At 39.5% G+C, this 12935-nt stretch overlaps 1 long non-coding RNA gene across 1 annotated transcript; it reads left to right on the top strand.

Annotated features, from left to right (window-relative positions):
• The first annotated feature begins 209 nt into the window (after window positions 1-209).
• LOC117285304 lies at window positions 210-10617 on the top strand. Its single transcript, XR_004516284.1, has 3 exons — window positions 210-2509; window positions 8268-8388; window positions 9627-10617. It is a non-coding gene; the product is annotated as an uncharacterized LOC117285304 (long non-coding RNA).
• Window positions 10618-12935: the final 2318 nt, after the last annotated feature.

Below are 12935 nucleotides of genomic sequence, written 5' to 3'. Positions count from 1 at the left end.
AAGCTTCTTCGCCCAGCCACCGCAGATGCACACGCTCGCTAGTCCGCCTTGGGACCGGAGGCTTACCAACAGGCACGCACAGGACACCCAGGGCTAGGCAGCCAGCCGCCGGCGCCGCCAGGCGCTCGCTCTCTCCCTCTTAGTCTCTCTCTCTCTCTCTCTCTCTCTCTCTCTCTCTCTCTCTCTCTCTCTCTCTCTCTCGTCGCATACACACACAAAGAGTACAATGCACAAGGGCTCTTCTTTCTCCTTATTGTACCCTTGCCAGACTCTTCTAAACACAAAGTTTTTGTCCCACGACACTCGCGGCTGTGACTCAAGACTTGGCGCGTTAAAGACACTCAACCCCAAGCCCCTGAGCGGTGATCGTGGGATGTACCCTCCAGCTCATTTACACCAGCAGACACATGCACGCAAACGTGGTGTTTACCTGTCTCCTCCAGTTTGGACAGCGAGACAGAAGTTGAGACCCCAACCTACAACATTTAAGCCTGGTCAGACCTGGCTTTGGGGAATTTATAAAGGGACCTCCATCTTGACTGTTTCACGAGTAAAAGGAAAAAAAAAAAAACTAACACAGCCCTTCACCCCAACCTCTGGGACCGTTTTTCCCCAGTCCTGCTGCTGAACCCCCTACTCCATTGGGACAGGCGCTTTGCTTTACACACTCCTAGGCGCCTGGGGCACCCAAGTCTGCTCTAGGTCGGAGGTCCAGTTTGGGGAAAAGTGGTAGGTGGCTGCCTGGCGTTTCGGGGCTTTTATTCAAGATCTTTGCTGATGTCCAAGTTCATCTCTCAGGGAAACCGAATTTGAATCAAGTCTGCGTGAGCTCAGGTGTCAAATCTGTAACCCCATCACTCCAAACAATGGGCAGCCGTGAAAGACAGAACAGTAACCTTCATTTTGATCGAGGGGGGTTAATTGAAAAGGGCAAGGGCTTTGATTGAAGTTTGAGGCCCGGGTGTAAGGGCGGGGAGAAGAGGAGGAGGGGTGGATAGCTCTCTATTCAGCTACACATCAGCCAGGTTGCCCTTCAGCTGTGGCGGCTTCTAGCTGCCTGCTGCTCATTATTTGGAGTTGCCAAAATGTGTCTGCACCTCATTGTGCACCCCAAAGCCCAAAGACATCCCACCAGTGCACGCAGCTCCTTGACTCCACACGTTTCTCAGAGGCAGGGAAGAAGAAGCTGCCTTCATTAGGCATCTCTCCAATACACACACACACACACACACACACACACACACCATCACACAAGACACAGATTTCTAGTTCAGTATATCAGTTTACATTTGGTTGTTGAGTAAACAAAGCAAACATATGTCCCATTTTCATGGCAGATGGTTCAAACCAAGACCCTACTTTTCTTTCTCCAGCAGTCGTAAGTCAGACTTACAGGATTGATTAATCAGAGATATGATTAAGTCTTCCAGTCAGTTTCTTTGCTTTAAAGAAGTTTATTCCCATATTCTCACACATGAGCTAGAACAAGAAGATTTTGGTGATAGGAAGGCTGAAAGGAAATTAAGAGTTTATCTGAAGGTTGTGTTTCATCATAAATGCTCAAAACATAAAACCCTCTTTCACCATTTTACTTTATAAGTGGAATTGTAGGTCTTCCTTTGTAGGATCTTTGTATGCAATTCCACTCTTCAGTAGGTGGTCTGGAGTGCCTATCACTGTGACCACTTGGGATGGTTGGATGACAATGAGGTTTCCTTTAAGATATCGTTCACATATTTCATAAGTTCTTGGTTTATGAAAGACTCCATGTTACCCTATATATTCCACAGACATCTTCTAAATCAAATTTTAATAGAGTAGAAGAAGAAAGGTGGACTAAAAGTTCTCCAAAAGAAAGATATGAAGCCTCTTTTAAAACACTAACAGCTTCAAGAATATTTCAGACCCATTCGCTCAAACTAACCTTTATTAAATTCTTACTCATGATGAAAACAGAATTTGTATTTCAAAATAAAAATTATAAACCACCAGCTGCTGTAACTGTGTTATCCAATGCAATAGTCATTAGCCATGTGGCTACTTCGATGAAATTAATTAAATTTAAATACATGAAAAATGTAGTTTCTTGGTACCACTAATCAATAGCCACATGTGGCTAATAGCTGCCATATTGGACAACACAGATATAGAACATTTCTGTCATCATGGAAAGTTCTATGAGCAGCACTACCCTCTAATGTTGGTATGAGGTTAATATGGTGCATATATAACAGTTCTTAGAATAGCAGATTTGCACAGTCATAAAGTGAGTGCTTTACAAGCAGCAGCAGTAGTGGGAGATACTTTTGTGGAAATAATGACAATATAATGTTCATGTAGATAATGATGATGATACTCAGTTACTCTCTTGAGGAAGTTGAAAAATCCAAGAAGACACAGCCAATGCCAGATATGTTCTCCACTCGGGATGAGATCAGTAGGCAAAAAAGCCAAGCAGTAGAGGAATGGATATGTCAAAAGCTCATCCCTGCCAGGAGAACTATGAATGGTAAGATGCGGCCCATAACCTACCCTAAGACTTGTAATAGTAGGAGTAATATCACTGCTTTGCAACTGTATCCACTGACTGCTAAAAATCAGAGAAATATATAGGCAGAAAGCCCTTAGAGTATGGAAAATAGAAAAGCAGTGACTCACTATGTTAATACCACCTATGTTTCCATGGTGGTTATGTGTTCTTATGTGTGTGAGACTGATCTTAGGCTAAAAGGTGACACTGAATATCAAATATTAACAATTATAAAGGGTTACCCAATCCTCTTTGACATGTTTTCTCTGCAGAAAACTGATCTTAATGCTACAAAATTAGGTTCAATCCACCCATAAACACTTGAAGGGAGCAACCATCTTGTATTTTGTGATGTAAGTATTTTCATAAATTAGCAGATGAGTCATGGTGAGTATGACAGCTTTTTCCATGCAGCATTTTGTCTCTTACTGTCAATGCATTGGCTTTATAGCCCATAATACAAAATGCATTCATTTTATAAACATATTGCTCAGAAGTCACTCATGTTTCTTTAACTCAAACTGATCAATCAGAGCACATTATTTGACATTAGTTTGACAGGCTTTCCTCTGTAGATACACAAAACCACTCTCCAGTCTCCAAATGTGCCATGCTTTCATTTATTTGTTTAATTTTTGCTGCTACAATTTTGCCCATTCTGTTCCATCTGCTTAATATGTACTTAATTCTGTTATTGTCAGTCAGCTCAGCTGAACAGGTCACTAAGGATAGCAAAAACTCCTTCCACTGGAATTAATAGATTCCTGTAGTATAGCCTCCAGTCCCTGTCATATCTGTTGTGACATTACTTTGCATTTACTTGCTCCATCTGTCTCTTCAACTAAAGTGTGAGCTTCTTGAAGGCAGGAAGATATTCTCTTCATTTTTATTCTTTTGCATCTCCAGCATTTAGACTTATGACTGACACATAGTCACCACCAACAAATGTCAACCGATGGCATGAATAAGTGATGCTATTTCTTATTTTCTCTGACACCATAATTTCACTGAAAGATTTATGCAATCCCTTTACTATATGAACGATACTAATATAAGTACCACATGCAATTACTAGTATTGCTGTTTCAATAGTAGTATCAAGTATGTATTATTCCTTTGGGGATTTGACATTTAAAATTTTCTTTAAACAAAACCCATTATTGAAATAGAATGCTCTTTTTCTTGTTCACTTTAATAGTAACATATGACATATTTCATTTCTGGGAAATGATAGCTTGCCTTAGGTCATATTTTAAGGCAAAAAGCCAGAAGCAGAGTAACATTCTTACCTGAATTTCTCTAATCATCTAGAAATGTACCTCTCTCTGGGAGAAGGGCCAGATTACAACCACCTCGAAGCCGTCATCTTCAAAGACAAATTTTTAAAAGCTAATTTGGCCCCATAGTGTTATGAATTCTTCCATAAACACACACGTTCTCTTTCAGTCTTTTAGGGAAAATGAGAAAATATTAATCATCCAAACCAGAAAGTTGGTGTACTGGTCTATGTGCTCACACACATCTCACCTTCCAATGGTGTACTTTGACTCTTGGCCTTTGGCAATACAGGAAGAGGGAGTTTCAGATTTCAAAGCCCTTATCTAGACTGCCTATATTAAGATGTGTCTTTTGGACATTATTTGCAAATGGTGGGTTCTTATTGGCTGTCAGGGTGCCTGACCCTTATGAACCTATCTTAAGAAATTTCTCTTCCTCCTCAGTTTTCAGGTAATTTTCATTTCTTAGTAATAATAAGTCAGTGCAAGGATTTTAATGCATTTGTAGAAGAATATCCGTTAGAGTTGAAGTCATTTGTGCTTTGGCCTTCTGCCACAAAATGCATAAGGTGTGTGGCCCTGATGAAATAAAGTGCCTGTCATGTCTTATTGCTTGAATATATGGCACAAGATACTCCATCTTTGGCAGACTTGCAAGGGTTTTCTAGTGATTTCCAAAGGTGTTAGATTAAAAGCCCTGTCCATTTCAGTCCTTTTCATCCAGGCAGGATGGGAAGGCCTGCTCTGAGGAAACACCTTTTCTCCCCACCACTCTCCTAATAACCCATAAGCCCTGTTCCAATGGGACTGTTCCCTCAGAAGGGCAAGAGGGAAGCTTAATCCCCAGCTTTGTCCGGTAATTAGCCTCTCTCTCTCTCTGTCTGTCTCTCTGGAGGCAGCAAACACAGATGCCGATCTGGGTGAGCTTTGGGACGTGGAATGAAAACAAGACTGAAAACATTGACTCATTTCTTCAGAAGCCTTTTAGCAGCCTTTAAGGCAGTAAAAACTTCTCATTCCTATTGATGTTCATTAGGTCTGAAGTGGTGACTCTGCCCCATTGCAGTGATGAAGCCAGAGAAACAGTAATGTGACCTAGGTCTTGGGGTTCATGGGCCCTGATGCAATAATGGAGGCTCTGTAGCCTATCACTGCTCTTGTCATGCCTCTTACCCAGGCATCTTTCAATAAGTGCCATGGAAATGCACTGTTTACCACAACTGAAACCTCTGGAAGCAACATAGTAGGAGCCCATAACACAATTAGTTTGCAGTTAAAGAGGATGCCTCCTCCGGAACGAATTAAGCCAGTGGTGCTTGTAGCACAAAGGATTTGGGGCCTGTTTTAAAGCATCTATTGTGACATCATTTAGAAGTCATTTCAAACTCCTCCAAAACTGTTGCTCTGAAAACAAATGCAATGTAATGTTCTCAAAGTTGTTGGTTTTATTTTCCCCTGTCAAAAATCTGACAAAAGTCAGTTGAAACTGTCAAAGAAAACACATCAAACAATATGAGGTTTTCCTCAAATTTGAAGTCTGCAGAAGGAATGACAAATCTGTTATATAGATTATACTAGCACAAAAGTGAATTAGGAAAGCCTACGAGATACACTATCACAGTGAAGATAGGAGGCTGTCCTTGACACAGTTCATAAATTTGAGGCCATGACAGAATTAAAATGAGATCCATTTAGGTTTGATCTGAATTATCAGTTAAGCTTAAAATACAGAAGGAGCAATGGGGGTGTATATTTTTGCATGTGTTTTTTTCTGCACACAACACATATTAAGAGACAAAGATAGTTTCTTTTCCTATCCTGAGAGAAGATCTCTTGGTCTTGACCAAGAGAGGCAAAAACATCTTTGGCCTTTAATTTTGTTTTTTCTTTTTTTGGTCTAAGTGTATGTTAGTTACTTTCTCTCATTGCTGAGACAAAATACCCTACCCCCAAAGTTAGAGGGAAAAGGGTTTATTTGGCTTACAGTTTGTAGAGGTTTCAGTCCATAATGGCTTGCTCCAAGGCAGGGTGGCAGAGGGGCCACAACTTATGGCGGCAGAAGCAGCAAAAGCAACAAGGGACCTTCAGCACATCTTTCTGCCCCTTTTGTCCCATCCGGACTACTCATGTGTAGTGGTTTAGTTATCACACACCCTTAATCCTACCATCACACATTCTAGATTTAGTTATCTTAAAAAAAAAAAAAAAAACTGCATGAAGCTTTGAAGACATCTATGCTTTGGGAAGACATCTAGACACAAGCCTCAACAAAGACTTCATCTCTGCCCTGTAATATGTTCCTGATTGGTCGATTTATTTATTTTCTTATATCTATTTGGTGGCTGAAACTGTGATGCATGCTGCATGACAAGCAGATTAAATTATCTTGTTTTAGGGCAGATCTGAGTGCTTCCTTCCCCTTGGTCCCTGGCAAAACCCTAGGACTCTTCTCTCATCCTTCTGTACTAGTGCTTTTCAAATTGCAGGCCATGCTTCATTCATCAGTCACAAACAACACTTTTAAAAATATGGATAGATAGATAGAAAGATAGAGATATGTGTATATCTATCTAAATATGTATATATGTGTGCATGGGTATGTGTGTAAATTTATATTTTTTTTCTGATCATTCTCAGGCCCCTTACCGTACATTTTTTTTTTTTTTGTACTAGGGATCAAACTCAGAACCTTGCTCTTGTGAGGCAGGCACCAGAACCACTGAGCTAAATCCCCAGCCCTACCCTTTAAATTTTGAGATAAGGGCTCACTAAATTGACAAGTTCCTGCCTCAGCCTCCTGAGTAGTGGGATTATAGGTACATGCTACCAGGCCTGGCATTTACTTTATAAAACATGAAAATATGTCACACAAAATAGAGGTATGTGTTCCTCCATAAAAATTGTTGTATTTTTATGTGTGTATGATGCTGATGGACTTGTCACAGAAAATGTATTTCTAATTGCAAATTATTGTTTAAAAATTTGAAAACCTTTTTATTATGTTAATAGTACTGATTTTTTTTGTTTGGACATCTACCAGAATAAAGACTACACTTCCCATCTTTCCCTCCAGTCAGTTATGGTAGAGGCTGAGATTTGATGAATAAATTGTGGACGAAATGATATGAAGAGGCCCTGAGAAGCTACTCTTACTTATGTATTTCTGTCATCCTCCAACCTGTTCCTTGATGTGATATGTTCAACCAGGACTGTGAGAACCACACAGAAAGGACATCAGAATGGCAAGATAGAAGGGGTCCAAATCTCAAGATCACTTGCAGGAGCACAGCTGTCTGCCTTCCCTAAAACTTTCATTTCATACTATTATATGAGAGACAAATAAACTTGTCTTATTTAAACCATTAATATATTGCATCTCAAATACATGCAGCCAATCTTACAGAACCAGTGTACCCAATTTCCAGTAAAAGTAAAATAAAGGGAAATAAATTTAATTAACAATTATTTTCTGAGTATTTATCGTGAACCTGTCCTCTTTTAGACTGCTGTGGGAAATAGACAGTATTGGCTCTAAAGAAACTGCAATCTCATTGGGGAGGTGAGCTGCATGCCTGAAATAATATTGTAAAGAAACATAGGTTGAATTATCAACATGAGTACAAATAAAAATAAGGCTCTAGGGCCGAGGATTTAGCTCAGTGGTGCCGCTGCCTGCCTCACAACTGCAAGGTCCAAAGATTGATCCCCGGTACAAAAAAAAAAAAAAAAAAGTAAGGCTCTATACCGTCAGAGGAGATAGGTAGAAAGGTATAAAATGAAATAGATCCAAAGAATTAAGAGAAGAGAAGAACATTCCTGAGAGCTTTTCAATTATGGAGAAGTGAAGGACAATTAAAGACCTCCAAATCAGAATTGATATATCTCTCTATCCCAGGTTTTCCTTTTCAGCCCTGAATAGCACTCAACCAAGGCAATCAACTAGAGGCCATGCTATGGAAAAGCTGTGTATCTACAGACTTTCTTCTTATGTAGACATGAACTCATTCTCACCTGTCAAAACCCCTCATTTCTACTGGGACAGACTAAAGGCTCAAGACTCCCTTCTTGTGGGAAGTCAGTTTGCTTTGATGACAATGGATTCCTTATGGAAGTGATGACGAACCTTTTAGAGATGATTGCCCAAAAATGCAACCTCAAACCCACTTATTTATGCATGGCAAAGTGCCAACACTGCTATTAAACCTGAATATTGAGGTTTTAGTTTAGAAAAAAACAACTCATACATTAACACCTTTTATCTTGAAAGAAAGATAACACATATGCCACTGGTGTGTCACCACTGCCCTGTGGGATCATATTCATCCCATCCAGACACACCTTGGCTATAAGATGCATTGGTTTCTGCCCTATTCTACAAGATTTTGGTGAGGCTTCTGATATATAGCAATTCAAACTGCTAATCATATGGGTATTCTGGAATTCTGTTTTCTGCAAACCAGCTACAAGCCATTTAACAGTCCAGCCTCCCTACTCGGAAGATGCATGACTTGGAGATGCCTGGCTGGCAAGGCATGGGTGTGTTAGAAGGAGAAGTGTTATTTCAGCAGACTTGCCACAGAGGTATGTGTTAATTAAGTTAATTGTGCCATCAGTGATGCAGACAGTGACAGTAACTGCTCCCCATAATGGGCTGGGTTATTGCCATCATTTATTAAATGTGCTGGCTTTCTTAAATGCAACCACTGTCTCTTATTTTTAGTGTGAACACACACACACATACTATTTATAGTTTGTCAACCATTTTTATATGTATTGCATTACATTATTTGATACTTATACCTATTCTATGATGGAGAGAAATTATTTTCTCCATTAAGCAGATGAGGAAATTGAGCTCAGAGTTGTCTAGTGACTTACTTAAGGCCACCCAACTTCTTAGTCAAAGAGCCAAGTTTCAAAAGTAATGCTCCTTCTGATGTGCCATGTTATCTTTCCAAGAGTATTGGTATTCTAAAGGGCAAAAAACCAAATTTATGCTATCCGTTCCTTAACACATTGATGTTAAATAATAATTTATCACTGGAATTATTGGTGAATTGTTTAACATATCCATTTATTAAATACAGCCTTATGTGCATAGACTGATCAAAACAAAACACAATCTGGATAAACAGAAATCTGAATCATTTGGGGACTTAGCCCAGACCCCTTTCTGATTCTCCTTCCCCAAATACTAGGTGGCAGTTGATTTAACCTGGGTTATTCTCAATATAATTGCCATGAAAACTAAGAAAATAGTTAAAAACATCACGTCAGTGAAGCTTTTCATCACACTTAACTGAGGCTTCTGTTGAATGTTTCCAATTTGACAATGAATGTACCTTCCAGGGCTTACCAAGTGATTGTCCTACCAAAACAAAGTCTACTTTGTTAGTTGAGGGTCCATCTTTAAGGCTGTGATGTAATTAATATCCCCTGTCAAACCATAAACATCCTTGGGACAATTATCTTAGAACCATTAAATTAGCTGTCAGTTGTACTTTAGTATGACTGAGTTTATATCCCCTTGGTTGGACAGAGGAAGTACAATAGCTTTACCATGCAGGATGGTCTGGAGTGGAAAGCACCATGCTATCTGAGAGAAAATAATTTCTGGAGACTAGTAATCAAGCTTGGGTTACTATGTGTAGGAAGATCTCAGCCATGTCTGACATTATACAAAATCTTGAATGCAATACGTCTAACACAGGTGCATTGAACTCTCATGTTCACCTCTTGCCCCACCAAGTTAAAGCACAGATAGAAACATCTTTTCTAAACCAGGTAATTGCGACTCATTTATATGCTATCTTTTACAGGCTTCCTTGAGAAATCATCTTCAATTGCTGAACAAAAGAAATTTGAATTCATTGATAAGTTCATCCCCTCAGCTGGAGTATGAGAAAGTGTCAGAGAAGCTGATTTGTGCTCAAATTTGCTATTTCCTGAGAATGTAAACACTTATTAGCACAATTAGAATTTTGGTGCATGGTAGGCAGAGGGTGACTATGTACAAACTCCCAAAAGAAACCATGAACACTGACTCTCTGATGAGCTTCCTTAAGGGCATTCTGTGTGACTCCCCTAGCAGAGGATCCTGGGAAGCCTCTGGGCTTAGCCTCATGCACATTTTCTTTTGCTATATTTGCTTTGTCACCTTTCTCTGTGACAAACCACAGCCACAAATACATATTTGTGCTGAATCCTATGAGCCCTCCTAGAGAGTCACCAAACCCGGGGGTAGTTTTGGGTACTCCCAACAAAGAAATATTCTAAATGCAGTTCATGAAATGAACCCTGGTGGTGGTGTGAAATTGTAAAGGTTTGCCTTGCACAGGTCAAAGCAAGGCTGGCATTATAAACATGGAGATTCATGCAAGCACTTGGGATCCCCATGTTTGAGAGGGCCTTAAGTTTGGTTTAATGCTCTGATGTCACCATTTTGAAAGTCTTAATACTTTGTGCTCAGAGTCTTGTGTTGTCACTTTGCCCTGGGCCCAGCAAATTGTATTCCTGATCCTGGGTCAAGGTGGTACTTAGAGATAAAATGAAACATGTGGTTGCTCCAAATGCTTCCTCTCTTGCCACTAGGAGTTTTTTCACTCAGCTTTCTACAGGGTCAAAAAAAAAAATCTACTTATTATAGATTCACTTTGTAGAGGAAGGTGTCCCAGGTGTGTTAAATGGCTATTAGTTTCTTAGAGAAAACTTGTTTACTCATTTGCTCACTGCATAGTCCCCTCCTTAACCCTTTGTTGAATTCAAGATCCTAAGTTAGCATTTTCCATAATCTGATCTCTAGAATAGTGACCCCCATGAGAGAACTAAGGGAAAAAATTTTTCCCTATCAAATAAGTTGGTTATATTCTATATCTTCTTTTTTAGTTACTTTTCTCATTGCTGAAATAAAATATGCAACACCCAAAGTTAAAAGAGGAAAGGTTTATTTCAGCTCACAGTTTGTAGAGGTTTCTGTCGATAGTCAGCTGGCTTCAAGTAATGCAGCATGACAGAGGGACATGGCAGAAGAGAAACAGTCCATGGCAGGGTAGGCAGAAGGCAGCAAGTAGCTGATAGCAAGGTGAAGCAGCAAGCCTCCCTTTTCCCTTTTAAACCATCCAAATTACAAACCTTTTGTGTAGTAGCACCCATACCTAGGGTGGGGCTTCTGTCTTCAGTTAATCCATTCAGCCACACCCAGAACTATGCTAATTTCAATCAGTGGACTGATTTAGTACCACACACCCTTAATCCTGGTACCACACACCTTAGATCCAGCCAGCTCCAAAAAGCCCCTCCCATGAGCATAAAAGGTTTTCAGGGTCATCTACATACAAGCCATAACACCCTCTCTTAAGAGATTTAGGGTCTACATTAGCATATTAAAGACAGAAAAGTCTTACACTGCAATAAGTCATTTAAATTTGTATTAGTTTTCTCAGCCTTGATGGTTTAACCAATAGAAATTTATTGTCTCAGTTCTGGAGGATATTTGTCTGTATCCATATATAATTTAAACTATTTCAGTGGAATGACCTTTTCTTTGCCTTGCTAATGTATACAAACATTTATATATGTGCATATATACATGGACACAATAAAGACAAATATCTATACTTATACTGTCTGTATATATAAATAATTTAAACTGTCAGTGGAGTGACCTTTACTTTGCCTTGCTGGTGGCATTCAGGTGAAAAGTTCATAGTTGGGATGGTCTGGAGAAGTCAGGCTGTGGGGAAGAAGACCAGTTTTGCTCCTTATCAATGGATATGACCATGCTGAGAGTCTTTTCTTTCTCTGTGTGTGTGTGTTTGTGTGTGTGTGTTACTAGGGATGGAACTCAGGCCCTTTGCACTAAGATGTATCCCCAGCCATTATTTATTTATTTATTCAGTTTTAAATTTTGAGAGAGGGTCTTGCTACGTTGACCCAGGTGGACTCAAACTTGGGATCCTCCTGCCTCAGCTTTGTACAGTGAATCCTTGGAGGCAGATGAAGACATAAGGTTTTGCATGACCTGCCCCAGCCATGTCTTGTATCCCTCATCCTCCTCATTTGCCCAAGCTTCATCCACATTGGTCTCCTTTCTGTTTCACCTTAGAGTTTAATAGTTGCCACTTTGTTCACTTGGCTCTTCTCTTGGCCAGAGTTTTGTTTGACTGAAGATCTCAGCCTAGGATAGACCCTTCCGCTACCAAGTCTTTCCTACTATTCCCTGGCATTGTCTCATCACACTTGGAATTCTTTGTTCAGCATTTCTCTTCTGGTGGACTCTAATGTGTGAGCAGGGAGTGTGTTGTGTTCTTTGCTGTACACCCCCAAACCTAGTGCAAGCCTGGTACAAGTAGGGTACTCTAAATATAACTTGAATGAATGAATGGTTTACTATATAAAAAGGATGCGAGACATTATGATAAAGGAAATGATAAAACAGATGAGAGATTATGTAATGTGATAGTTTAGAAGTGAAGTCAGAATTCACCTTTACTAAAATGACTTTTAAATTTAAGCCAAAGTCAAATTCTAAAGTGTTTAGTAGTAATTTAATCACATCCAAAGAAACTTTCTTTTTCTTAGTTAAAAAACTGGAATATAAAATTTATCTTAAAAGCTTCCTAGACATTAAATCACTTTCATGAGGGTTCGTGGGGGGGGGACAACCCTTTAGATGAATGTATTTAAGTAGAAATGCCCAGAAACATGTGGATTGCATTTCTCTTAAACTCTCTTGAGTTTGCAAATTTGAAAGAAGAGTCTGGAATAAAATGCATTTTCTATTTTCCTGAATTCGGTATATCTGAGAAACAGTGATGTTTGAGATATTCATGAAACAGAAAATATGTGTGGGTAGTTGTTTAAGTACTGTTATTTCCAATACTACATTAAAGTGGATGATAAGAAAGAGGAAGTGGGCATTTAGCATCTGGAAAGAACCAATTCAAACAAAATTTTTTTCCTGTGCAGCTTTCATACAAGAAAAATCTCCCTCTGTACTCTCCCCCCTTGACCACAATCAATATTTCTAGGGGATGAAGACAGGAGAAGGAAAGAATTTATTCAGTCTTTTGTATGCAGCTGAGCTGTGAAAACAGGATGAAGATTTTGCTAAATCTGTCCATTAAGTG

The sequence above is a fragment of the Fukomys damarensis genome, unplaced genomic scaffold (assembly GCF_012274545.1).
Source record: "Fukomys damarensis isolate Sample0158 unplaced genomic scaffold, DMR_v1.0_HiC HiC_scaffold_8, whole genome shotgun sequence".
Classification (NCBI taxonomy): domain Eukaryota; kingdom Metazoa; phylum Chordata; class Mammalia; order Rodentia; family Bathyergidae; genus Fukomys; species Fukomys damarensis.
The sequence above is the reverse complement of the archived record's forward strand: the minus strand, read 5'-3'. Positions and strand labels throughout refer to the sequence as shown.